The sequence below is a fragment of the Oncorhynchus kisutch genome, linkage group LG26, assembly GCF_002021735.2.
Source record: "Oncorhynchus kisutch isolate 150728-3 linkage group LG26, Okis_V2, whole genome shotgun sequence".
Lineage (NCBI taxonomy): Eukaryota > Metazoa > Chordata > Actinopteri > Salmoniformes > Salmonidae > Oncorhynchus > Oncorhynchus kisutch.
The window spans coordinates 4,817,417-4,844,307 of record NC_034199.2 but is presented as its reverse complement, the minus strand read 5'-3'; the positions used below and the strand labels follow the sequence as shown (position 1 = coordinate 4,844,307).

The following is a 26,891-nucleotide window of genomic DNA, read 5'->3' as shown; positions in this document are numbered from 1 at the left end:
TGAAAGGGAAGGGAAAGTAGGGAAAGCAATGAAAGACTTGAATGTTGCAATTAAAAAAGTAGTGCTAAATGTGTCCGTTTCCCTTTAACATTTCCATCATCAAAATTTTATAACATCGGTATTAATTCATGAAATACAATGCAACATAATCATCCATCATCATTGTGAAATGGGCATATATTTCAAAATGAAAGGACTTATAAAGGCAAATGATTTTATTTTAATTCTGACAGGGACATTATAAAGCTCCTTGAATACTCTAAATTAAGTTGTGACCTTTAGGTCTGGCATAGACCACTAACTCACACACAAACTCTGACACGCACATACCATCCCAAATCAGTTTGATTTGGGACAATTAAGGCTTGTCTGCACTGCAATTGAAGCAAACTAAGTGTAAAGTAGTATTTCAGATGAAATCCATTTTGCCAGCAAATCCAATCTTCCAGAATTCTGGAGTTGCTCCAAATATCTGTTTTCCTTCTTGTTTTCGTTCTCCACCCTTTCCCACTGTCATCACATGGTTTGAAGTTAAATTCCCAATGTCAACAGCATGTTTAGAGTTATTTTTACTCTTTAACACACCATTGGAGAAAAAAATACCTCATACTACCATCACATGGAGCTATATGCAGAAATATGTGATCCACTGCTACCACAATGTCAGCTAGGGCTTGCCAAGACTCTAACATTGGCGTTTTCAATGGCTTTCTCCCTTAACCACATCAACAACAGGCACTTGCCAGCAAATACCTCCAGTTCAGGGTTCAAATCAACAGCCACAGCTTATGTCTCTCTCAGAGTGCTGTCATTGGTGTTTAATTTCTCTCTGTCCAAATAAGTAGCAGCATGGGCGATATTGAGCTCGAACTGGAGCTTGAACTTTGACTTGCAGAGCCTAGAATGACATGATTGAAACCACCTGTTCAAAAAGCCAGTCCACATTAGTATTGATCTACTGTTGTGTTCATAGGAGAGTTGTTGGACTGGAAAGTCCAGTTTCACTTAAGGGTTTGTGTTTTATATTTAGTCAGCTTTCCCCCTTATTGTGATGCTAACGGAATTGGTGTCCCGAAACCTGGACGGTTGTTGCTAACCTGCGCTAATGTGACTAGAATGACATTGTAAACAACAGCCAACTTTCTGAGACAGACATTTCTTATATAGGCAGACATCGTACATTCTTGTTAATCTAACTGCAGTGTCCAATTTACAGTACCTATTACAGTGAAAAATATCACGCTATTGTTTGAGGAGAGTGCACAACAACAAAACACTTCAATCATGGAAACTGGTTTGATACATTCACCTCTGAAAGTAAATAATGTACTTACATTCAGTAATCTTGCTCTGATTTGTCATCCTAAGGTTCCCAGAGATAAAATATACCATAGCTACATAAAACCAATTTTATATTCAAATGTAGGAACTGGGTTCTACAGTTTGAACCCCTGCTGTCTCTGGCCACACACCCACCCACCCTGCCCGGCCATGTGAAGGTCAGTGTCTTTTCTGTAGGGAAGCTAATTATCCATCATGTATGACATTCCTGTGAGTGTGTAAACGTAACATTTTATTACCATAGCATTTTTGCATGTTCTCTATAGTTATGTACTTGAAAATGTATCAATTGACCAATTTGGCACATTTGGGAAAAATCTTGGCAGACTTGATATAACATAGAACAATAACTCTAACTGTAGGGATGTAATTATTCACTGGATCAGTCTGAAACTTTGTACATATGCTGCTGCCATCTGGCGGCCAAAATCTAAACCACACCTAGACTCCTATCTGAATGTGTGGCCTTTCTCTTTCACGATGAAGAAAAAAAGACGTTTTTTGTTTGTATTATCTTCTACCAGATCTAATGTGTTATATTCTCTAACATTAATTTCACATTTTCACAAACTTCAAAGTGTTTCCTTTCAAATGGTATCAATAATATGCATATTCTTGCTTCAGATCCTGAACTACAGTCAGTTAGATTTGGATATGTCATTTTAGGCAGAAATTGAAAAAAAGGGTCCAATCCTTAAGAGGATACGTAACATCGAGGGAAATGAAAAAGTCACACTGACCGAAACGTTCAATCAAATATTCATAGGAAAAAGTGTGTGCAATGTTCCCTCTAGCTCAATGGGAATGCCATGCAGAAGGAATATCAGTCCACGCAGAGAAGCACGAGATTGACCTGAACATCACTTAACTTTCTAGAGTTTTCCCCATTAGTTAACACCGATCAACGTTTCCCTTTACTGTGGGAATTGTGATCAAGTCAATGCAATATGTCAATTTAGACTCTACAGACTGGTGCGCCATAACCAATCAGATCTGCAGTAGGCCTATATGCAAATAGAAAATTGCCATATATGGATCTGTGCCGTTCACGTTGAACTTGACTGTGTTTACAGCATGAGCGGTCGTGAGTAGATACACATATTTTGAGATCAAAGTGAGAGCTACATGTAGCGACGTGTGCACATTTGTTCATATCCTTTGCTACAGTGCCTTGTAAAAGTATTCATCCCCCTTGGCGTTCCTATTTTGTTACATTACAACCTGTAATTTAAATATATTTTTATTTGGATTTCATGTAATGGACATATACAAAATAGTCCAAATTGGTGAAGTGAAATGAAAAAAAATTATTGTTTCAAGAAATTCTACAAAATTAAAAACGGAAAAGTGGTGCGTGAAGCCCCTAAATAAGATCAATTACCTTCAGAAGTAAAATAATTTGTCAATGTCCACCTGTGTGCAATCCAAATGTCACATTTAAAAACCTGTTCTTAAAGGCCCCAGAGTCTGCAACATCACTAAGCAAGGGGCACCATCAAGCAAGCAGCACCATCAAGCAAGCAGCACCATGAAGACCAAGGAGCTCTCCAAACAGGTCAGGGACAAAGTTGTGGAGAGTAAAGATCAGGGTTGGGTTATAAAAAAATATCTAAAACTTCGAACATCCCACGGAGCACCATTAAATCCGTTATTAAAAAAAATGAAAGAATATGGCACCACAACAAACCTGCCAAGAGAGGGCCGCCCACCAAAACTCATGGACCAGGCAAGGAGGGCATTAATCAGAGAGGCAACAAAGAGACCAAAGATGAACCTGAAGGAGCTGCAAAGCTCCACAGCGGAGATTGGACTATCTGTCTTTAGGACAACTTTAAGCAGTACACTTCTCAGAGCTAGGCTTTACCGGAAGAGTGGCCAGAAAAAAAGTAATTGCTTAAAGAAAGAAATAAGCAAACACATTTGGTATTTGCTAAAAGGCATGTGGGAGACTCCCCAAACATATGGAAGAAGGTACTCTGGTCAGATGACACTAAAATTAAGCATTTTGGCATGGTGGTGGCGGCATCATGCTGTGGGGATGTTTTTCCACCGGCAGGGACTGGGAAACTGAATCAGAATTTAAGAAATTATGGATGGCGCTAAATACAGGGAAATTCTTGAGGGAAACCTGTTTCAGTCTTCCAGAGATTTTAGACTGGGACAAAGGTTCACCTTCCAGCAGGACAATAAGCATACTGCTAAAGCAACACTTGAGTGGTTAAGGGGTCAAATCCCAGGCCTCAATCCAATTGAGAATATGTGGTATGACTTAAATATTGCTGTACACAAGAGGAACCCATCCAACTTGAAAGAGTTGGAGCAGTTTTGCCTTGAAGATTAGGCAAAAATCCCAGTGGCTAGATGTGCCAAGCTTATAGAGACATAACTCAAGATACTAGCAGCTGTAATTGCTGCAAAAGGTGGCTCTAAAACATATTGACTTTGGGGGGAGGTGAATAGTTATGCAGGTTTTGTTGTCTTATTTCTTGTTTTTTTCACCAAAAAATATATTTTGCATCTTCAAAGTGGTAGGTATGTTAAGTAACTCAAATTATACAAAGCCCCCAAAAATCTATTTTAATTCCAGGTTGTAAGGCAACAAAATAGGAAAATTCCAAGGGGGGTGAATAGTTTCGCAAGCCACTGTAGTTAGTGAGTTATTAGCCCTGTTATAGATCATTTCTAGTTAGCAATGGGGGAGTGATTATTTCCTGCAACAGCACAGGTATAGAGTTTTTTTTTGTCTTAAAGGGGCAGTGTGGTATTTTGAGACTGGCAGTGAATAAGCTAAGTAGCCAATATAGAGAGGGTAGCATCATTTGTCTGTCACGCCCTGGTCTTAGTATTTTGTGTTTATATATTTATTTGGTCAGGCCAGGGTGTGACATGGGGTTATTTTGTGTTGTGTTGTGGTATTGGGGGTTTTAGTAGGTATTAGGATTGTGGCTGAGTAGGGGTGTCTAGCATAGTCTATGGCTGCCTGAGGCAGTTCTCAATCAGAGTCAGGTGATTCTCATTGTCTCTGATTGGGAACCATATTTAGGTAGCCTGGGTTTCACTGTGTGTTTGTGGGTGATTGATCCTGTCTCAGTGTTTTGTATTCACCAGATAGGCTGTATATGTTTTCACGTTCCGTTTATTGTTTTTGTATTGATCGTGTTTTGTCTTCATTAAACATGTATCGAATGTTTATTGCTGAAGCAACTTTATCTGGTACAGCCTCAGTGTTCACAGTAAGACTAGCCTTGTTAAGTAAAGGTTAAATATAAAATAAATAAAATAAATAAATTTGGTTCCAGGTAGAACCCTTTTTGGTTCCAGGTAGAACTCTTTTGAGTTCCATGTCGAACCCTCTGGAACTCAACAGGGTTCTACCTGGAACCAAAAAGTGTATTCAAAGGGTTCTCCTATGGTGACATCAGAAGAACGCTTTAAGGTTCTAGATAGCACCTTTTTTTCTAAGTGTATGCGTCTCTAGGCTAGGTCATTATGAAGAGAAGGCGTGACTGCTGTTGTCTTTGTATCGCAGGGCTTAGAAGATTCATGCACACTTGGCTTATCCTTGTGTTTGCCAGTGATAAGTCATCCAGCCACCATTCTGGCAGACCTGGGTTGAAATACTATTTGACATCTTTCAAATACTTTGAGCATTTGCTCTAGCCTGTCTACAGTGCCAGATGGGCGGTGTTTACCATTTTGTAACTATTATATTGGTCCCTTAAGCCAAACAAGTTCAATCAAGCACAGACAGAGTATCTGAAATGATTTCAAACAGTATTTGAACTCAGGTCTGCATTCTAGTAGCCCATCATGGAAATGCCATGGCTGAAGGACATATGCCAAATTGGCTGAGCTCAGGAATTTATTGGATCTCTGAGAATGTGTTTACAAACACAGTAATCATATGCCTTGTAGGCTGCTGACCAACCCGAGATTCACACACGCACACATCCCCCAAGCAGTGGATAACTTCTCAGAGCACTTCCATTCACACCAAGGGTCTCATTTTAGCACCATTCACACAGAGCTGGTGTTGTCGACCCATTACTGTTATTGGCAGCAGGGTAGCCTAGTGGTTAGAGCGTTGGGCTAGTAACCCGGAGGTTGCAAGTTCAAATCCCCTGAGCTGACAAGGTACAAATCTGTTGTTCCAAACAAAAGGGCCCCAAAAATGCTATCGCTTCGGGCTGGCATAGATGGCCCATGACTGGAAAGGTATCCAACATTAACATAATGATGAAGGTGAACGCAGTCATAAGCCCTTAGTTGAGTTCTTTTTACAGTCCTAAGTGCCCTCAGACAGCGCTCTGGCAGCAACTGCAGCCAACTCACATCGGACGGCAGCTGAATGATCCACAGATTACAGATTACAGAAGGAAAAGTGTGCGCGAGGATATTAAGAACAATTGAAATGTATATGGTATATAGGGCAGTTACGAAATAATGGGGCAACATTCAGGAGTTGGGGAATTCATACTTTTCTTTAAGTGTGAAAATTAAGACATTTCAGAAAATAATCATATATTTTAGAAGGTCAAACACTCTCACCCCAATCAGATGTGATTTCTGGTTAAGTCTGAGCAAGTCATTACTGATCCCACTAATCATGGACCGACGCCATCCTGACCAAATGTCCACAGACGCTGATATTTGGTCCTGACCTAATCAAATCTGAACCAATCATAGATTACATTTGACGTATTATGGATGGTTAATTTTTGACGTCATTAATTCTGCGTGGTTAGAGGGTTAAAAAAGAAACGACACAAAGGGTTATGCTTAGGTATTAATTCCAAGTGGTTAAGTCCAAACTACCATCAGGTATTGTCAGTATTCTCGCAGGTTCCTAGAGCATTGAGGACTACTGTAGCACAGTGGTCTCAGCAGTGCTCTCTGGCTCTGAGCATCACAAGTTCACTCCCAGTGCTGGGCAGTTGCTTTTCCTTTTTGTGGTGAGCGCAGAGAAAGGCATATCACAGTTCTCGGGACCATAGAGTACATCACAGTACTGTACATTACGGTGATGAAAAATGTATTGCAATACAATAGAATAATGTACTGTATTGAACCCTACTTTTCTCTACTCCAGGCTTTCTCAAACTTTTTTTGTGCCAGGGACCAGCAAGGCATGACCTTCATCCTCTATGGACCGCTTTGGTAAAAAATAACTGACAATCACGTTTTCTTAAAAAAAAAAAACTTTTACTCCTACTTTCTACTTTATGTATTAGACTGTCTATCTATCTGTCGGTCTGTCTGTTGAACTCATGGTCGGTCTGTCAGGGTAAAAAAACTACAACAACTGAATCTTTATGAACAAATAATCTTTAATTCTTTCAATAGATATATTATGAAAAAAATGGAATAGTACATGATTGACTCACACAATCAATGAGATGGGTGTGCCTGTCTCTTGGACACCATCAGGTCAAATCTCGGAAAGAAGGAGGAGAGGGACACTCTCAAGGTGTTTTCAGCAGCCAGCCAGTCACATAGAGTAAGTAGGTAGATTGAAAAGATATTAACAACTTCGCTGCCATCTCGCGGTGTTGTGGGTAATCTCCGATGCTGAACAGCCAGAATGTGGAAAGCTTGTCTCATTAAAACATGGTCACAGACCATGGTCATAGTTCATTCTCAAGAACCAGCCTGGTCTCATAGACTAAACGTAACATAGTAAATATAAATCCGCATCACTCAAATTAGTATGATACAGTATGTTACATTTGGTATGGTTACATAAGACAGATGGTTACTTAAGGCAAAAACAAAAGTAGGGTGGTTGGTCAAGGTGGAGGGGTTGGATTAAAACAAACCTCTAGTAACCCAAAGGTTGCAAATTTGAATCTCATCACCGACTCTTTAGCATATTAGCTAATTAGCAACCTTAACTACTTTTTAGCTATTTTGCAACAACTAAGAATGTTAGCTAACCCTCCCCATAACCATAACCATTTTAGCAAACCTTTCCTCTAACCCTAACACTTTTAGATAACCCTTATCTTAACCCTTTAACCTAAATCCTACACTAAACCCTAACCCCTAGTCTAGCTAATATTAGCCAACTAGCTGACGTTCACTACCTAGCTAGAATTTGTAACATATCATACATTTTGTAATTATGGAATGTATTTTATGTTTTGCAAATCCGTAACACATAATATGAATTGTAATTTGTAACATATCACACGGAATGGGTAATCCACAAATTAAATGAATACATATCATATGAAACATAACATATCATACTAAATGGTTGTCTCAGATTAACATACAAAATAATGAAAAATGCACTGAGACCAGGTTGCAAGAACAAGATGAAAGTCTCTTCTGTGCTAGTGAATGAATTACAGTTTAAGTCGGAAGTTTACATACACTTAGGTTGGAGTCATTAAAACTCATTTGTCAACAACTCCACAAATTTCTTGTCAACAAACATAGTTCGGCAAATCGGATAGGACATCTACTTTGTGCATGAGACAAGTAATTTTTCCAACAATTGTTTACAGACAGATTATTTCACTTACTTCACTGTATCACAATTCCAGTGGGTCAGAAGTTTACATACACTAAGTTGACTGTGCCTTTAAAAAGCTTGGAAAATTCCAGAAAATGATGTCATGGCTTTAGAAGCTTCTGATAGGCTAATTGACATAATTCGAGTCATTTGTAGGTTTACCTGTGGATGTATTTCAAGACCTACCTTCAAACTCAGTGCCTCTTTGCTTGACATCACAGGAAAATCTAAAGAAATCAGCCAAGACCTCAGAGAAAAAGGTAGACCTCCAGAAGTCTGGTTCATCATTGGGAGCAATTTCCAAACACCTGAAGGTACCACGTTCATCAGTACAAACAATAGTACGCAAGTATAGACACCATGGGACCACGCATCTGTCATACCGCTCAGGAAGGAGACTACGGATTGCAACTGCACATGGGTACAAAGATTGTACTTTTTGGAGAAATTTCCTCTGGTCTGATGAAACAAAAATAGAACTGTTTGTCCATAATGACCATCGTTATGTTTGGAGGAAAAAGGGGGAGGCTTGCAAGCCGAAGAACACCATCCCAACTGTGAAGCACAGGGATGGCAGCATCATGTTGTGAGGGTGCTTTGCTGCAGGTGCACTTCACAAAATAGATTGCATCATGACAAAGGAAAATTACGTGGATATATTGAAGCAACATCTCAAGACATCAGTGAGGAAGTTAAAGCTTGGTTGCAAATGGGTCTTCCAAATGGACAATGACCCCAAGCATACTTCCAAAGTTGTGGGAAAATGGCTTAAGGACAACACAGTCGAGGTATTGTGGGAGGAACTGAAAAAGTGTATGCGAGCAAGGAGGCCTACAAACCTGACTCAGTTACACCAGCTCTGTCAGGAGGAATGGGCCAAAATCCACCCAACTTATTGTGGGAAGCTTGTGGAAGGCTACCCAAAATGTTGGACCCAAGTTAAACAATTTAAAGGCAATGCTACCAAATACTAATTGAGTATATGTAAATTTCTGACCCATTGGGAATGTGATGACATTTTTTTAACCTGAAATAAATCCTTCTCTCTACTATTATTCTGATATGTCACATTCTTAAAATAAAGTGGTGATCCTAACTGATTTAAGATAGGGAATTTTTACTAGGATTAGGAATTGTATCAGGAATTGTGAAACTGAGTTTAAATGTATTTGGTGTATGTAAACTTCCGACTTCAACTATTCACATCCACTGCTTTCCTCAGGTGTGGGGCAGATTGTGATAGAAAGTAATCCTCGAATTTGAGGAAAAGTTTGTCTCAGATGTGACCCAGTCAATTTACGCATGTGATCCATGTCCACATCACCCTCGTCAGCCAGAGTTGAGAATAGGGGGAACATGCCTCTATCTACTAGGTCTCTCCAGATGCCACAATTTATGCTTGAAATTGCCAATTTGTAAGTTTAAAAAAAAAAGTCACTTGCATGTCCCTGCATAGATAGATTGAGTTGGTTGAAATGGTCGAAATTGTCAAGTATATCAGAGAAGTATACCAGTTTCGGAAATCATTCATCATCTTGCATGCAGGTGCAGAGCTAGATCTTATTTCTTTTGGGTTAGAAATGCCTGGATTTCACGCCTCAGTACATAAACCCTGTTGATCAATTTCCACCTGGAAAACCTGTGATCTAATCAAATGTATTAGTCACATGCGCCCGAATACAACAGGTGGAATGTGGACTGCTTACTTACGAGCCCCTAATCAACAATGCAGTTAAAAAAAATACAGATAAGAATAAGAAATAAAGTAACAAGTAATTAAAGAGTAGAAGTAAAATAACAGCAAGACTATATACAGGGGGGGGGTACCGGTACAGAGTCAATGTGTGGGGACACCAGAAACTAGTGTCATGCCTACTCCAATTCCCTTTCTCCAGCTTTCGAGGCAGCTGGTCTACTAACCTCCGGTCCTGGCAACCCACATAACGCACACCTGGCAACCATCATTACGCACACCTGCTACCCATTGTTATGCACACCTGGACTTCATCATTACCTTGATTACTCTCCCTTTATTGAGAAATCAGTAGCCTCTGTTTTCAGGCAGTATTGGTTTTGTTCACATTCAGTACTCTTCTCCTGTTTTGTTTAGCTGCTTATTTTTTGTATTAAACAGCATGCTACCAGGAACAAAAGCGCATCCATCAGATAATGTGTGTGCAGAACCTGAATGACTAAATAGAACGCCATACTAGATCAGAGGGATTAATATAAATGGTGCAATATCAGCTGATGCCAATACTCAGGTTTCCTGTCTTGATTTAATTAAGCATTTCATTGCTGAAGCATGGAAGAATTTATACCTGCAAGCATGAAGCTAAAGAGGAGGAAATTCTGAAGAGAGCAAATAAAGTACCGGAAACTCAAAGTAGGTAATGCGAAGACAGACTTACAGTGGAGCTACTTTTGTTACACAGGAATTTTTATCCTCTAGTTTAGCACCTCTTTCAAAAGGTTAAAATCAGGGTGAGCTAAAGGCTGAAATGCACTTTAAAGAAACACAAAGTAAATCTGGGCTAAAGTCCTGGAAAACACAGTTTCCGTCTTAATTTCTGGACCAAGTTTCCATCCAATCCCACAAAATCTGAGCCACAATTCCATTTAAATGGATTGTAATTGTAAAATAGGCTAAAAGACTCCCTTTCACAGAGACCTAAAGCCTAGGTCAGCAGAGTTTTGAATCTAAGCCATCCACAATACCCGGCAATAAGGAAAGCATAAACACTACCCTCTCATAAAAAAATGCAACACTGAGCGTTGAGGGCAGAATCTGGACGACTTGTTTACACTCAACTTTGCCTACTGTTTATCCAGACCCCACTGCATAGTTGACAGTGTTGTCTAACACTCAGTGTTGATAATGTCAATGCTGGTGAACTGGTCAGGTCCTCAAATTAAAACCCATTTTGTGGTTGCATACACATATTTAGCAGATGTTATTGTGGGTGTAGTGAAAAACTTGTGTTCCTTGCTCCGACAGTGCAGTAATATCTAACAATGCACAATACATATGAATCTAAAAAAGTAAACAAATGGAATTAAGAAATATTAGGATGACCAATGCGTAACGGCTTTCTTCTATCTCCTCCTCGGACGAGGAGGTGTAGCAAGGATCGGACCAAAATGCAGCGTGGCTATTGCAATCCATGTTTATTAAATAATAAAGAAACACTAACTTACAAAAACAATAAACGTAATGTGAAAAGAACCGCCTCAGGCAGCCATAGACTACGTAGACACCCCACAAAACCCCTAAGACAAAAACACACCACAATAACCCATGTCACACCCTGGCCTGACCAAATAATTAAAGAAAACACAAAATACTAAGACCAAGGCGTGACACAATGTCAGAGTCCGGAGTATGTGTGTGTGTATATATATATATATATATATACACACTGCTCAAAAAAATAAAGGGAACACTTAAACAACACAATGTAACTCAAAGTCAATCACACTTCTGTGAAATCAAACTGTCCACTTAGGAAGCAACACTGATTGACAATACATTTCACATGCTGTTGTGCAAATGGAATAGACAACAGGTGGAAATTATAGGCATTTAGCAAGACACCCCAATAAAGGAGTGGTTCTGCAGGTGGTGACCAGACCACTTCTCAGTTCCTATGCTTCCTGGCTGATGCTTTGGTCACTTTTGAATGCTGGCGGTGCTTTCACTCTAGTGGTAGCATGAGACGGAGTCTACAACCCACACAAGTGGCTCAGGTAGTGCAGCTCATCCAGGATGGCACATCAATGCGAGCTGTGGCAAGAAGGTTTGCTGTGTCTGTCAGCGTAGTGTCCAGAGCATGGAGGCGCTACCGGGAGACAGGCCAGTACATCAGGAGACGTGGATGAGGCCATAGGAGGGCAACAACCCAGCAGCAGGATCGCTACCTCCGCCTTTGTACAAGGAGGAGCAGGAGGAGCACTGCCAGAGCCCTGCAAAATGACCTCCAGCAGCCCACAAATGTACATGTGTCTGCTCAAACGGTCAGAAACAGACTCCATGAGGGTGGTATGAGGGCCTGACGTCCACAGGTGGGGGTTGTGCTTACAGCCCAACACCGTGCAGGACGTTTGGCATTTGCCAGAGAACACCAAGATTGGCAAATTCGCCACTGGCGCCCTGTACTCTTCACAGATGACAGCAGGTTCACACTGAGCGACAGACGTGACAGAGTCTGGAGATGCCGTGGAGAACATTCTGCTGCCTGCAACATCCTCCAGCTTGACCGGTTTGGCGGTGGGTCAGTCATGGTGTGGGGTGGCATTTCTTTGGGGGGCCGCATAGCCCTCCATGTGCTCGCCAGAGGTAGCCTGACTGCCATTAGGTACCGGGATGAGATCCTCAGAACCCTTGTGAGACCATATGCTGGTGCGGTTGGCCCTGGGTTCCTCCTAATGCAAGACAATTACGAATAAAAACCCCTCCTGAGGAAATCCTCTTCAGACCACGTGTACCTCGATGGACACTGAGGGAACACCTCAGTATTAGCTAAGGTTGTAATGGTTGTCGAATTGCAAACCATACCATACGTGGAGTATTGGCTACATGGCTGGAAATGGTTAAACTCTGAGACTATCGATCCCTACCGAATAAGAACAAATCATAGATAATAATTACTAGTCTGCAGCTAGAAATTATGTCAACCTGGTATGTGAAGACCGACAACCAGTGAAACATCTATTCTATGAGAACATTTCTGAATGGTACTCTGAAGTATTAATTCTAACCACCCAAGACTTCAGGGAAGCAGAGAGAGAGACGCAATGATGAACGGACTCTCAGCAGACTGACGATTCCAACAGAGATCACAACGACACACTGGGCGTAAATATATATTGATTGCAAATATTCCCGAATGAGTGAGCGTTCATGTGCAAAGGATTAGCATTTCAATTAATATACAGTTGAAGTCGGAAAATTACATACACCTTGGCCAAATACATTTAAATCAGTTTTTCATAATTCCTTTCATCACATTCCCAGTGGGTCAGAAGTTTACATACACTCAATTAGTATTTGGTAGCATTGCCTTAAAATTGTTTAACTTGGGTCAAACGTTTCGGGTAGCATTCCACAAGTTGGGTGAATTTTGGCCCATTCCTCCTGACAGAGCTGGTGTAACTGAATCATGTTTGTAGGCCTACTTGCTCACACACACTTCTTCAGTTCTGCCCACAAATGTTCTATAGGATAGAGGTCAGGGCTTTGTGATGACCACTCCAAGACCTTGACTTTGTTGTCCTTAAGCCATTTTGCCAAAACTTTGGAAGTATGCTTGGGGTCATTGACCATTTGGAAGACCCATTTGCGACCAAGCTTTAACATCCTGACTGATGTCTTGAGATGTTGAATCAATATATCCACGTAATTTTACTTCCTCGTCTATTTTGTGAAGTGCAGCAAAGAACCCCCACAACATGATGCTGCCATCCCCGTGCTTCATGGTTGGGATGGTGTTCTTTGGCTTGCAAGCCTCCCCATTTTCCTCCAAACATAACGATGGTCATCATGGCCTAACAGTTATATTTTTGTTTCATCAGACCAGAGGACATTTCTACAAAAAGTATGATCTTTGTCCCCATTGTGCAGTTGCAAACCATAGACTGGCTTTTTTATGCCGGTTTTGGAGCAGTGGCTTCTTCCTTGCTGAGCGGCCTTTCAGGTTATGTCGATATAGGACTTGTTTTACTCTGAATATAGATACTTTTGTACCTGTTTCCTCCAGCATCTTCACAAGGTCCTTTGCTGTTGTTCTGGGATTGATTTGCAATTTTCGCACCAAAGTACATCCATCTCTAGGAGACAGAATCAAATCAAATCAAATGTATTTACATAGCCCTTCTTATTTTACTGCTTGCGTCAGTTACTTGATTTGGAATATAGTTATTTTTAGTCATGGCTCTATGTAGTACTGTGTGCATCCCATAGTCGTTCTGGACTTGGGGACTGTGAAGAGACCTCTTGCGGCATGTCTTGTGGAGTACGCATGGGTGTCTGAGCTGTGTGCCAGTAGTTCAGACAGACAGCTCAGTGCATTCAACATGTCAATACCTCTCATAAATAAAAGTAGTGATGAAGTCATCGCTTTATTATATACAGACTTCTCCCCATCTTAGCTACTACTGCATCAATATGTTAAGACCATGACAGTTTAAAATGTAGGGTTACTCTAAACAGTTTAGTAATCTCAACTTGCTCAATTTCCACATTATTTATTACAAGATGTAGTTGAGGTTTAGATTTTAGTAAGTGTTTTGTTCCAAATACAATGCTTTTAGTTTTAGAAATATTTAGTGCTAACTTATTCCTTGCCACCCACTCTGAAACTAACTGCAGCTCTTTGTTGAGGGTTGCAGTCATTTCAGTCACTGTAGTAGCTATGGTGTATAGTGTTGAGTCATCCACATACATAGACTCTCTGGCTTTACTCAAAGTCAGTGGCATGTCGTTAGTAAAAATGGAAAAAAGCAAGGGGTTTAAACAGCTACCCTGGGGAATTCCTGATTCTAACTGGATTATATTTGAGAGGCTTCCATTAAAGAACACCCTCTGTATTCTGTTAGGCAAGTAACTCTTTATCCACATTATAGCATGGGGTGTAATATACCTCAGAAATACGTAATATAGAATAGCATATAATAGTAGTATAGAATAGCATACAGTGCACTCAGAAAGTATTCAAACCCCTTGACTCTTTCCACAATTTTATTCTAATATATACAGCCTACACACGATACTCAGTAATGAAAAAGTGAAAACAGGTTTAGACAGTTTTGCTAACTTATTACAATAAAAAAACATAAGTATTCAGAGCCTTTATGCAGTACTTTATTGAAGCACCTACTTAACACGATTTAGTATAAGGCTGTAAAGTAACAAAGAATGGAATTAAGGGTTAAGGGGTCTCAATACTTTCCGAATGCACTGTACATAGTCAGCAGCCTCTAAGGTACAAGGTTGAGTACCGGGTAGTAGCCAGTGAGTAACAGTGAGTAAAGGGCAGGGTACTGTGGGGTACTGTGCGGAGGCCGGTTAGTGGTGAGTATTTAACAGTCTGATGGCCTTGAGATAGAGGCTGTTATTTCATTTAGATCTAAACAGGATCTAGGAATTCACTGTACTGATGGGTAACAGAAAATATGAGTGCTTTGTGATTGATGCTTTTTGCTATACATGCGATCTCACAGAAGTCTAATTTGTTATTGTCCGGTACTAGTGATCAGTCAGTACAGTATTCAACTACAATACATACTACAACTACAGTGTGTTCTGAGGCCTCCAGTCAAAGCAGACAAAGTTGTCTAGACAAGGTCAAACACTTCCAACTGTCTATCCTACTCATCTACTACCTATCTACTACCTATCCACTTCAAATAAAAATACTGAGAAAAAGGCTTATAAACTGCTAGATGGCTGTGCTCTCCATTCATGTGCTGAAGTCTTTTCAGGGTCACTTGAAAGCCACTTCTGTGCCGAGAAGTGTCTCTGCCGAGAAGTGTCTCTGCCGAGAAGTGTCTCGGCCGAGGCAGCTAAGCTGACCAACATGTCATCACTATGGCTTTCACTCTGCCTAGCTGCACAAAGAAAAACATGGAGCACACTCATTTCCATATTGCACAGGTCATCATGAGCCAGAAACACAACAAGCTAAATATAGAGATAAACAGTGTGGGATAGAAAAAATGCAGAATTATTGCCTTCATTCACAAACCAGTTTCCAAACATGTCTCTGATTCATTCTGCCATGAAACCCATTTTTAGTTCAAAACTGATGTTTAGGGCCTCTACAACTTTTGGCTCATACTTTATCTTCATAACCACTTAACTGACATAATCAGATTGCTCAAATTAGCTTTCAATTTGAGATAAGTGCACCGTATTGTGGAGAGCAAATAGTGACCTTTCATGTTTTTCAGGATGAGTCAAACACACCTATTTTTCAGTGGCAATTGACTAGACTATAGACTAACTGACTAAATAGAAAAAACTATAACTAAACAAAAATGGTTTTATTTAATTTTATTAAAAAAGAGTTGAGACTAAATTATCTCTGTGACTAAAATCTGACCATTAAATGAACTGGACAATAATATTTGGAGAGATTGAGAGCTTTACAGTGATAAGCACAATTAATATTAGCAGCACAGATGCGATGTGCAGTTCAGTTCAGCAGAGGGAAGGATCCGACACACAGCCTAGCCTACATCAGCTGGTGAACTGTAGGGGAGCAAGCGATGATTGTGGGCAGACAGGCTCCGTTTCAGCTCTGCCTCTGATTATACACATTGTGCACGCAACTCTCTTGCTTCCCCATAGCTATCCAGTCACCACCAGTCTTCTAGTAAGATTTGCCTGCTTATTAAGAAACACAAGCTGCTTTACAAAATAAAAAAAACATTAAAGATGCACCATGCAGAAATCACTCCAACATTTCCTTGTTGATAAAATTATAATAGTTTGCCTAATTTCAGTTCATGTGACAAAACAAGCAGTCATTGTACCATCTAATCCGCTGTGGAATATATTTAACACAAGCTAAAATATTGTCTATTCAACCGTTTGAAGCTGGTGTACAAAATCGAAAGTAAAAGACGCAAAAACTAAACTTCTGATCGGGAAGAATAAAAATCGCACACACAGATCTACTGCTTCATAGACTTGCTTTCAACATGAATGAAAGATCAATAACTCACATTTCTATGGGAATCTGGCCTGGTCACCCAAAGAAGTTACGTACAGTAATGTAGCTTTAAGTTTAATAGTAAAACAACCGTCTAGCTATGTTTTTCTCCCCTTTTTGAATTTGTAATCTCGCTCAACCCTCGCACTTTCCCCATTGTATTTTGTAGCCAGGTTCTGTAGCCAACGTACTAGCCTAGTCTCCATCTTTCCTCGGAGAAAATGTCTTCAATCTAACTATTACCATAAAAAAAGTTATTACCCATAATACCCGCAATTTACATTCATAAAGCATATCTAAAACTTACTTACTTACATACTAAAACTAGGCTACTTGCAGACCAGCCCATTAGGCTACACCTTTTTCAGTCATGTTACCTCATTAGCTAGCTATAGCTAACAACCTGGGGCTCGTTCAGCAGGATAGAAATATGTAGATAGAAATATGTTATGTAGAACAAACATGCCTTTCTGACATGTTGAATAAGGAATAGTGTCGGCTCTATTCATGGCATTTCTAAAATTAAAGGCCATTTAGTTGACTAAAAGGGCAGACATTTTCAAAACGGTAACACTATTGTGGAATTCAAAAGGACCCATTTTTACAGTCTTTGGTATGATTCCGCTGTGGATCGAACTCCCAAACTTACAATCTCAGGGCAGAAACACCACAATGCCACTGAGTTGGTTCTGTACTAAACTGTGACATGGCCTTTAATTGGTTCCAATTACAGGATTATAAGTTCTCATACCTTTGTTCATGAAACAGGTTGAAAGTAAAACATTCTGTCTGCTAGGCACAGTTCTAACTGAAACACAGCTTGAGAGGATTTTCCACAGCAATTGTGAACTATTCCACCCTAATGGCTGCTATATTCTCCCAGTTACAGCTGTAGTTAGTCCGAATTTGCTCCTTATATGGGCATTGCAAAGTAGCTTTTGTAGCCATTTGTTTACATGCTCATGTAACTGGTAGGATGAAAACCCTCCAGTCTCCTGCTCCATAACCAAACGTCTTAACAATTAGACCCCAAAAATATTCCGTCTTTGGCCGAGGGTGGTTTAAGTCGCAGGCAGGGCTACCTCATCAATAGAACATTTAAACTCCCCTCCGTTACACTCATCCCAGATTTGTTACATTTCACTCTGTACTAATTTGAATATACTCTGTGATTCATGGCAAGAAGTACTGTATATGGCAGAAATATATTACTTTTAAAATCAAACAATTATAGGAATTACTTTTTGTAGATTAAAGGTTTGCAAAATAGTGGCTCAGGTCGCAGCATTTTAGTAAAATAGCTGAAAAGGCCCTCACGGGCCAATCTGTGGTGGCTCCACATATCTGCCTCTGTGCCAAATATGGTGTGTTAATCTGAAAATATGCCTTCTGAACTGCAAATGATAACACCGTCTGTGGCCATTTCATAAGATGACTGCCAAGACCCCCATGGGCCAAATCTCTGGGGGCTCCACATGTCATTTTTTTCAGGCTATATAAATCTACCTACAGGATGTGACAAATTTGGTGTGTTTATCTAAAAAAAAGCCTTCAAAATTGTATTACCAACCGTGGCCGTTTATGGTGTATTAATCTCTAAATATTCCTTCTGAACTGCAAATTATAACACCGTCTGTGGCCATTTCATAAGATGACTGCCAAGGCCCCTATGGGCCAAATCTCTGGGGGCTCCATGTCTAAATCTTTTCAGGGTCCATAAATCTACCTACTGGTCAAATTTGGAGCCTTTATCTTAAACAATACATCTGAATACCAAAATATAGTAGCTGTGTCTGAATACCCATACTAATATACTGTATACTAAATACTAAATGAGTATACACCACATACTATCATTTTAGTATAATGTAAACAAACAGTATCCTTTCAGTTGAGTGTACTAGCGCTTCGCCTGTCTACCGGAAGTAGATGATGTTGCTAGGCAAAATCTTGCTAGCTTGTTAGCATAGCTAATAAATTACCAACTAGACATCTTACAACTTCATTAACAATGTCCATTGAGAACACACAATGAATATACAACTTGGCTATGCTAAGAATGACGTGAATAAACCAGTCAATAAACGTTTGGTAGTTAGTTAGATAGCATATACAGTAGTTACAATACTGTCAAGTTTTATATATTAATAGCCAACTAACGTTAGGTATCTAGCTATATTACCGGAACATACCAGCATTTGCTGTAATGATATGCTATGTAGCCAGCGTAGCTAACAATTGTCAGCCAACACAACATGTAACGTAACTTATTTGAAGTCATTACTTTATTATATTGCTCAACATTTATTTTACATTTGTCATAATTAGTTAAAGCAATGAATTTGTATCCTCTCTCATTGGACTTCGGCTGCATATTTTCCACCATATTCTTCAATCTGAAAATGTTGTGTAGTCATTTTCTGAGGATATGCATTATCGGCCCTAAAAGCACAGCAATAGGGCCCACTGCTTGTTTACTTTGGTGAATGTAGTACGACATCCGGGATCTTTTGGCATACTAACTATATCCATACTATGACCAACAAGCATACCACATACTCAATATACAGCATAAATAGTGCAGTTAGTACGGGTATTTGAACACAGCTCTAGTTACAATTTTGAAAAATTGCGGCCACACCCCCTCTGGGGCCAGATCTGGGTTGGCTCCATATCTAAATATTTTCAGGGTACATACATCTACATTTACAAGTTTGTGCTTTTCACAAAAAAATATGATTGTTTCAGATTTCTGGAGCTAAGCGGCCCACTGGGCTCTATTACACTAAATGGCCATGATCTGTGCAATAAAGGGCCTTGCTCCCACATGCTGCTTGTCTCCCACAAATCATGATGCAAGGTCAATGTAACGTGGGGTTCACACATTAACACTACACCAGCAGCTATCCAAATGTGATCTTACTGTATAGAACCTATAACTCTAGGACAGAGCCCCATGCTTAATTAGGCCTATTGGCTACAATGAGTTCTGAGATGTACTCTGCTGGCACAATTGAAAATAAAAACAAGAAAAGTTTCAGGTAGAAATTGAGGGTCTAGAATGGACATTGCTACTTTCGAAATTAAATGTCTTCTCTGCATTCTATTTCTCAACATTAACCTCAAACTGTGCCAACTAAGAACACCTGAAGTCTGTCCCCTGTGAATGAGCCAATCAAATCAAATCAATCAAATCAAATTTATTTATATAGCCCTTCGTACATCAGCTGATATCTCAAAGTGCTGTACAGAAACCCAGCCTAAAACCCCAAACAGCAAGCAATGCAGGTGTAGAAGCAGAATCAAAGGGGCACACTGGCCAAAAGGCCTCTCCAACCATCTGGCAGGATATGACATACAGTATGTGCTGCAGATGAAGTATCAATTAAAGTTAAAAGAGGACAGGCGCCAGGCATGCAGGCAGGCGAGTTTCACACAGATGGTCCCTGTTAGCCTGTCTGACACCTAGCAGATGTGTATCCTAATGCTTCAGGCTTGCTGACTTTGACCCCTTACACCAGCCACTGCTATTGAACAAACTAAGTTTGTACGAGCAATCGTACAAAGTATGATAGAAATAAACAGTCCCAGTAGGTGATAATCACCAAGAAACTCCATGTTCTTTGCACATTGTCAAAATCTGGGCTCGTATTCCCAAACATGTGAGTAGGAAAGCTAATCTAGAACAAGTTATGTTTTATAGAGATCATAATAGATTAACACACCTACTCAGAGATTCTTTGTGAATACAGGCATTGGCAAATGGTTTCTCAAGACTTTGTGATAACTGCAAAGTTTACATTACAATGACACTCCCTTCCACAAGACACAAAAGCACAGCACATGATCTAGAAACTAAGTATAGCTTCAAAGAGTTCCAAAGCATTGATAGAACAACTAATTAGCCACACATGGATCTAGACATTAACCATTCGGATGAGTAATGGCATCAGTTGTAGTGAATCATGAAGTCATGAAACTTGGAGAAAATGCTCACTCTGAAAGAAATTACCCTTGAGGACAAACTCTTTCATATGTGCCCTAAAAATGGCTCCAACCCCCCCCCAAATGTCTGTGCTGCAGCATGGGAAAAAACCTAAGACCTTGTTGGAGAGCACAGAGGAGCAATAAAGTACAGCTAGCCTGATTTACAAAGCAACTCCTTCAAAAATATTTTCCTATTGCTGCTCTGCCAGTGTTTAATGATAAGAGCTTCTCCAAAAGCCTGGCTGTGGGAGTACAACTGTGTAGGGAGTACATTTTCGGGAGTGAAATGGAAAAGATTAAGCACTTACAAAAACATACTCATGACTAACTTCACTGACTTCACTTTTGAAATACAGCAATACGTTTTTTCTTCGTGCCTCTGCTGAAATACATTTTGAACAATATCTTGCTTTTTAAATCACAGAAATGGTAATATCAAACAGTCCTGGTGCAGTAGCGCATAACACAACTATTTATGACTATTTTCAGTGTAACTCAATTCTGCATTCACTTGGGGGAAGGAATCAAATGTATTTTCTGACCATATCCCTCAGCAAATCATAAAACACTGTGAAGGCAGAGCTGAATTCCAGTGTCTACACTTGGACAGCCATGGATGTGAGGGTAAAGATTAATGATGTACACCTGGTTTTCCCCGACTCTAGATTTCATATGGAAGGACCAAACTCCCCCAGGTTTCTCAGTCCATCTGGCTGGTAGTGTGGAAAATGCTCTTTCTTCACACTTTCCACTATCCCATTCGTTACAGAGGGTGTGGTTTGGAGCTGGAGCTGAAAACATCTCTACACTCAACCGCCACAGATCGGTGGTGTTGAATCGCCAGTGTAGGGACACAATCTATTCCAGTAATAGATTGTGAAATGTATTCCAGACGTTTCCATGTCAAGCCAGTTCTATCAGTCTGGAATACAGTGTATTTATTTATACTAACAGCTATTGGAGGACACTTATGTTACGCTAAATGGACAAATGCTAAAATAATATGCATATTAAAACAAGCAAACAATGAACAAGTGACTTTGGGACACTTTGACATGAGCTTCTTGGAGAAGACATTTCATTCAGTGCTGCTATTGTGATATGCCTGTTTACACAGGGCTCCAATAAAGCCTTAAATGAACACTACATTGGAATTAGGTCAAACACTTCTCAAATACACCACACGTCCGTGGAGGAGAGGGTGACTGCCCAACTTTGTGGAATGCAGTCCCTTATATGTTCACAACTCTGGTCTGGTAAATGATCTGCACTTGGATTTCATCTTGATGCAGGTATTTCAGGGTTTTTCCCAAAGTGAGCAACAAAAAAAACAAGTTTGAAACAAGCACTCAATGTCATGTTGCAGAGATTATGCATTTTAGCGGTTCTGGACCGGTTCCGACTGACATTTTGGTGAACAAAGCAATCTGTGAACGTTGTAGGGTCCTGAGCCTTAAAGTGCCAGAAAGATCCATCTGGCTGCTCTCCACTACTACTCTCTCTGCGGAGCAGACTTGAAGTGTCAGGTTTTAGACCACACATTTGCATTGGGAGTGCCATATTTTCTGGCCTATCCAGACAAATAATTGTTTTGCTCTTCCTGTGAGTGATGGAGCCCAGCTTGGGAGACAGCATATGAAAGGTGTCAGTCTAGCAAATCCTGGGATATTCACATCTGGTTCTAGAGCTCTCAACATGAAAAAATACTCAATCATTTCATAGAATTTAAACAAGTTAACTTTCCCATGGTCACAGATGGACAAAGCTTCAGCTTAAAGCTGAAGTTCTAACGAGTCTGCACACATTTGAAATGTGTCTGCTCCACTCAGTGGGCGTTTGGAAGAAAAATATCTGTCAGTTATGTGAAATGGTGCCAATATTGTACTGTCACAAAGTATGATCATATTTATTTTTACAGCTATAAGAAAGGTGAAATCTTATAGTAAATTGTTTATAATTGGAATGTTACTATATTTAGAAAGCATTTCAGTCATTTTGAGACCAATTGCTCCACTTTTGATGAATAGAAAAAAAAATCGAATGATTTTTAAATGTTCATAATATTTGTACTATAAACTTGAGCTTGTGTACTCAAAAGTGACTACACCTCTAATTTAAATATTTTTTTAAAAATACCAGAAAGGTGAATTCCAGACTTTTCTAAAACTATTCAACATTACCAGTTATTGCAGTTATTGTTTATGGCCAGCTCATGAACAATAATTTGTTTGGAATGCTTTTTAAATATAGTAACATTCCAATTATATTTAGACAGAAATCTACATTTTGCCCTATCATTAAAGGGGGAAAAAAATACCCCCCCCCCCCCCCCTGGGCTGTAAAGATTGAAAATTCAAAGTTTCTACTTTTAATTCTACCCTGTGATGTCTCAAAAAAATGTAGGACCTTATCTTTTTGACTATAGATTATAGAAAAGCTCTGTTTCCACATATGCAGACACTGGTTTGGTGCAGGAGATGATGAATATGAGGTTGAAAAGTGACGGAATTGCCCTTTAAGCACTCCTCATTTGCCCCACTGTAACTGCAGCTTACGTTTAAACCTTCCACTCTTCAACCACTCTAAATGTAGCTATCACTCTGCCTTCAAACACATGGTGTCTGATATTTATGAGAGATAAACTCAACATGTCAGACAAAACCTATTATTATGCAAGGCGTGCTTGCATGCTCACATGTTATAATGAGGCATCCTACCATGGCCAGTTTCAGGCAAACACAAGTTCAAAATGATCACTTACCCTGAGCTGAAATAGCTGTATTCCACAGCCTTTGGTAAAAACAAAAATCTGCAAAATGACAAAGGCCTTTAGGTCATTATCCTCCTGGTATTTCCTCTCTGTGCAGCTGGCTTGTCCAGCTCCCCCGAAGGAAGGTGGATGAGCGTGGTGGAGATGGGCTGATAGACCGCAGAGGAGCCTTGGTTATCGGCACACACTGAAACTCAGCACTTCAGAAACAGACTGACACCCTCCCGATCACTCTGCAGAGGAACTGTGGCACTGACTCTAAGGTTGAGATGGAACAAACTCCCAACCTCCTGGAGCACTGCCACCCCTCTTTTCCTCCTCCCACTTTCTCCAAAGAGGGAAAAAATGAAAAGATTGAGGAGGGGTAGGGGAGAAAAAAAGGAGTCTTAAACAAGAACCAGATGCACAGCCCTGTTTGATCTAGATGTGATGTCACAAACCTAGAGCAGGATTCACCCCTCCCCTCCTTCCTTTCTTTTCTTCCTCCAACGCTGCAGGGCCCTTTTGGTTAACCTGGCAACCTGGAGATCTGGATATTTGTTTCAAAAGGAAAAAACAACAACACAAAAACAGCATCATTAAGTTATCACTTTACTCTTTTGTTTTTTCTCTTGATGTCAAAGTTGAGTCAAGTTTGCAAGCAGTTTAAGTAACTGGCATGTGGTTTTAATGTGACGTACCCCTAGCGATTCCCTCTCATTTAGCCATGCTAAATGGAATGACAAGGCTCTTTGAAACTTGGGACAGAGTCTTACCTCTGGGTCTTGGTTCAGCTGGTTCTCGCTCTGTAACAGAGAGAGGGTGAGAGGGATAGGGAGAGAGAAGAAGAGAGAATAAACAAGTCCCGTGCTGTGAAAATCATTCCAGGGCCATTGACTGTGCACAACATCTCAGAATGTGGATGGATGATTTGTTGGTCTGCCAAGACCTTGGTTTGGAGACCCCACAAATTAGATGATTACACTTGCTTAGTGTCAAGATGTTCTTCAGGAATGTGCAAGACAGTGTTGAGCACTAATGAAATAGTTTGGCACCAGATGGAAATGCAATACTGCTGCTAGTGAAAGTCTGCTAAAATAACCATACAATGCCATGGAACTAATTAAAATACAGTCATATACTGGTACACAAGTCCCCGATAATGCTTTGTAAAGTTTTTGTTGCAACTTCTTGAAACGACCTGTGCAGAACCTCCAGGGCCCCATTTTGACAATTTAAAAAAGACTGCAATACTCCAAATACTATTTTATAATTTATTCTAACCTCTAATTCTGGGAAGTTTATGCAGGCTGCCAATAATTCATGCAAGGTAAAAGTGCATATACAAAATACATGATATAATGTAACTGCTTTAATTTCACTCTGAACTGAATTTAAGCAATTCACAACATCCCAAAAATGTACGAAATGTTAAAATCTAAGCCAATGAGAAGAATGGCTGCAGAAAAAAAGCCTAAAAGAGTAGCTGTAAGTAGAGGCCGCAGCTGTCACAACGCCTGAAGTGGTGGGTGCGGAGTCAAACGCAGAGAGCAGAGGATACTGGGAAACCGGACTTTGTTTCGGTTTCCAATGCCAACGCCCGTAACAACAGGCGAAATAATCACCAAAATGTCCAACCCAACACAGGGCACAAACGGACAGGAACACTACACGCACAACCTGACTAACAGAAAACAAGCCCACACAAAAACAGGCGGGCCTAACGGGCTTAAATAGTACTGAATCAAAAACAAAATAAGATGCAACTAATAAGACAAAACAAACAGAAAAGGAAAAGGGGATCGGTGGCAGCTAGTAGACCAGTGACGACGAAAGCCGAGCGCCGGCCAAACAGGCAGGGGACCAGCCACCACCGGCCTGAGGAGAGACACATGAAACGAGGGGTTAATATGATAGTAAGAAGGAAACTGTAACCTATTACACACCTTGTTTATCCTCCTCAGGACTTTAAATGGCCCCACACACTGCGGCCCCAGCTTCCGGCAGGGCAGGCGGGGGCAGGCGAAGGTTTCGGGTCGAGAGCCAGACCCGGACCCCGGTGCGAACACGGGGGCCTCACTGCGTGAGGCCTCCTCTCAGCATTCCTCTTGTGCCGTCCACCAGCTTGTTTCAGTGATTCCTGGATGGCTCTCCAGGTCTCCTTCGAGCGTTGCACCCATTCCTCCACTGCAGCAGCTTCGGTCTGGCTCTGATGCCATGGGGCCAGGACCGGCTGGTAGCCCAACACGCACTGGAATGGTGACATGTTAGTGGAGGAGTGGCGGAGGGAATTCTGAGCCACCTCCGCCCATGGGACGTACCTCGCCCATTCACCAGGCCGGTCCTGGCAATACGACCGCAGAAACCTACCCACATCTTTGTTCACTCTCTCCACCTGCCCATTACTCCCGGGGTGAAAAACCGAGGTCAGGCTGATCGAGACCCTCAGACGTTCCATGAACGCCCTCCAAACTCTGGACGTGAACTGGGGACCACAATCAGAAACGATGTCCTCAGGCACCCCGTAGTGCCAGAAGACGTGGGCAAACAGGGCCTCTGCAGTCTGTAGGGCTGTAGGGAGACCAGGCAACGGGATGAGACAACAGGACATAGACAACCGATCCACAACGACCAGGATCGTGGTGTTTCCCTGAGACGGGGGAAGGTCGGTGAGAAAATCCACCGACAAATGCGACCACGGCCGTTGCGGAACGGGGAGGGGCTGTAACGGGGAGGGGCTGTAACATTGGACTAGTAACCGGAAGGTTGCAAGTTCAAATCCCCGAGCTGACAAGGTACAAATCTGTCATTCTGCCCCTGAACAGGCAGTTAACCCACTGTTCCTAGGCCGTCATTGAAAATAAGAATTTGTTCTTAACTGACTTGCCTAGTTAAATAAAAGGGCAAATAAAAATAAAATAGGCAGGTGTCGAGGAGCCTTGCTCTGAGCGCACACCGAGCAGGAGGAGGCATAAAACCTCATGTCCTTGGCCAAAGTGGGCCACCAGTACCTCACCCTAAGACGCCGCACTGTCCTCTCATTACCAGGATGACCCGAAGAGGGTAATGTATGGGCCCATCGAATCCAACGATCACGGACACCAAGCAGCAGGTACTGAACACCCACTGGACACTGAGGAGGTGCAGGTTCCAACCGTAATGCCCGCTCGATCTCCGCGTCCACCTCCCATACCACCGGTGCTGCCAGACATGAAGCTGGAAGGATGGGAGTAGGATCGATGGACCGCTCCTCGGTGTCATAGAGACAGGACAGCGCGTCAGCCTTAGTATTAAGGGAACCTGGCCTATAGGAGATCATGAAACGAAATTGGGTAAAAATCATGGCCCACCGGGCCTGACGCGGATTCAATCTCCTAACTGCCCGGATATACTCGAGATTTCAATGGTCAGTCCAGATGAGGAAAGGGTGCTTAGCCCCCTCAAGCCAGAGCCTTGACCAGAGCTAACAACTCCCGGTCCCCCACGTCATAGTTCTGCTCCGCCGGACCGAGCTTCCTCAAGAAGAAGGCGCAGGGGTGGAGCTTCGGTGGCATACCCGAGCGCTGTGATAGCACGGCTCAGGCAG

At 41.2% G+C, this 26,891-nt stretch overlaps 1 protein-coding gene across 1 annotated transcript in view; it reads right to left on the bottom strand.

Annotated features, from left to right (window-relative positions):
• The window catches only part of LOC116357725 (collagen alpha-3(VI) chain-like), a 32,254-nt gene extending 8,660 nt beyond the window's left edge, over positions 1 to 23,594 (bottom strand). Inside the window, 1 exon segment of the mRNA XM_031805958.1 lies at positions 23,318 to 23,594. The gene's annotated coding sequence lies outside the window, so the exon portion shown is untranslated.
• Positions 23,595 to 26,891: the final 3,297 nt, after the last annotated feature.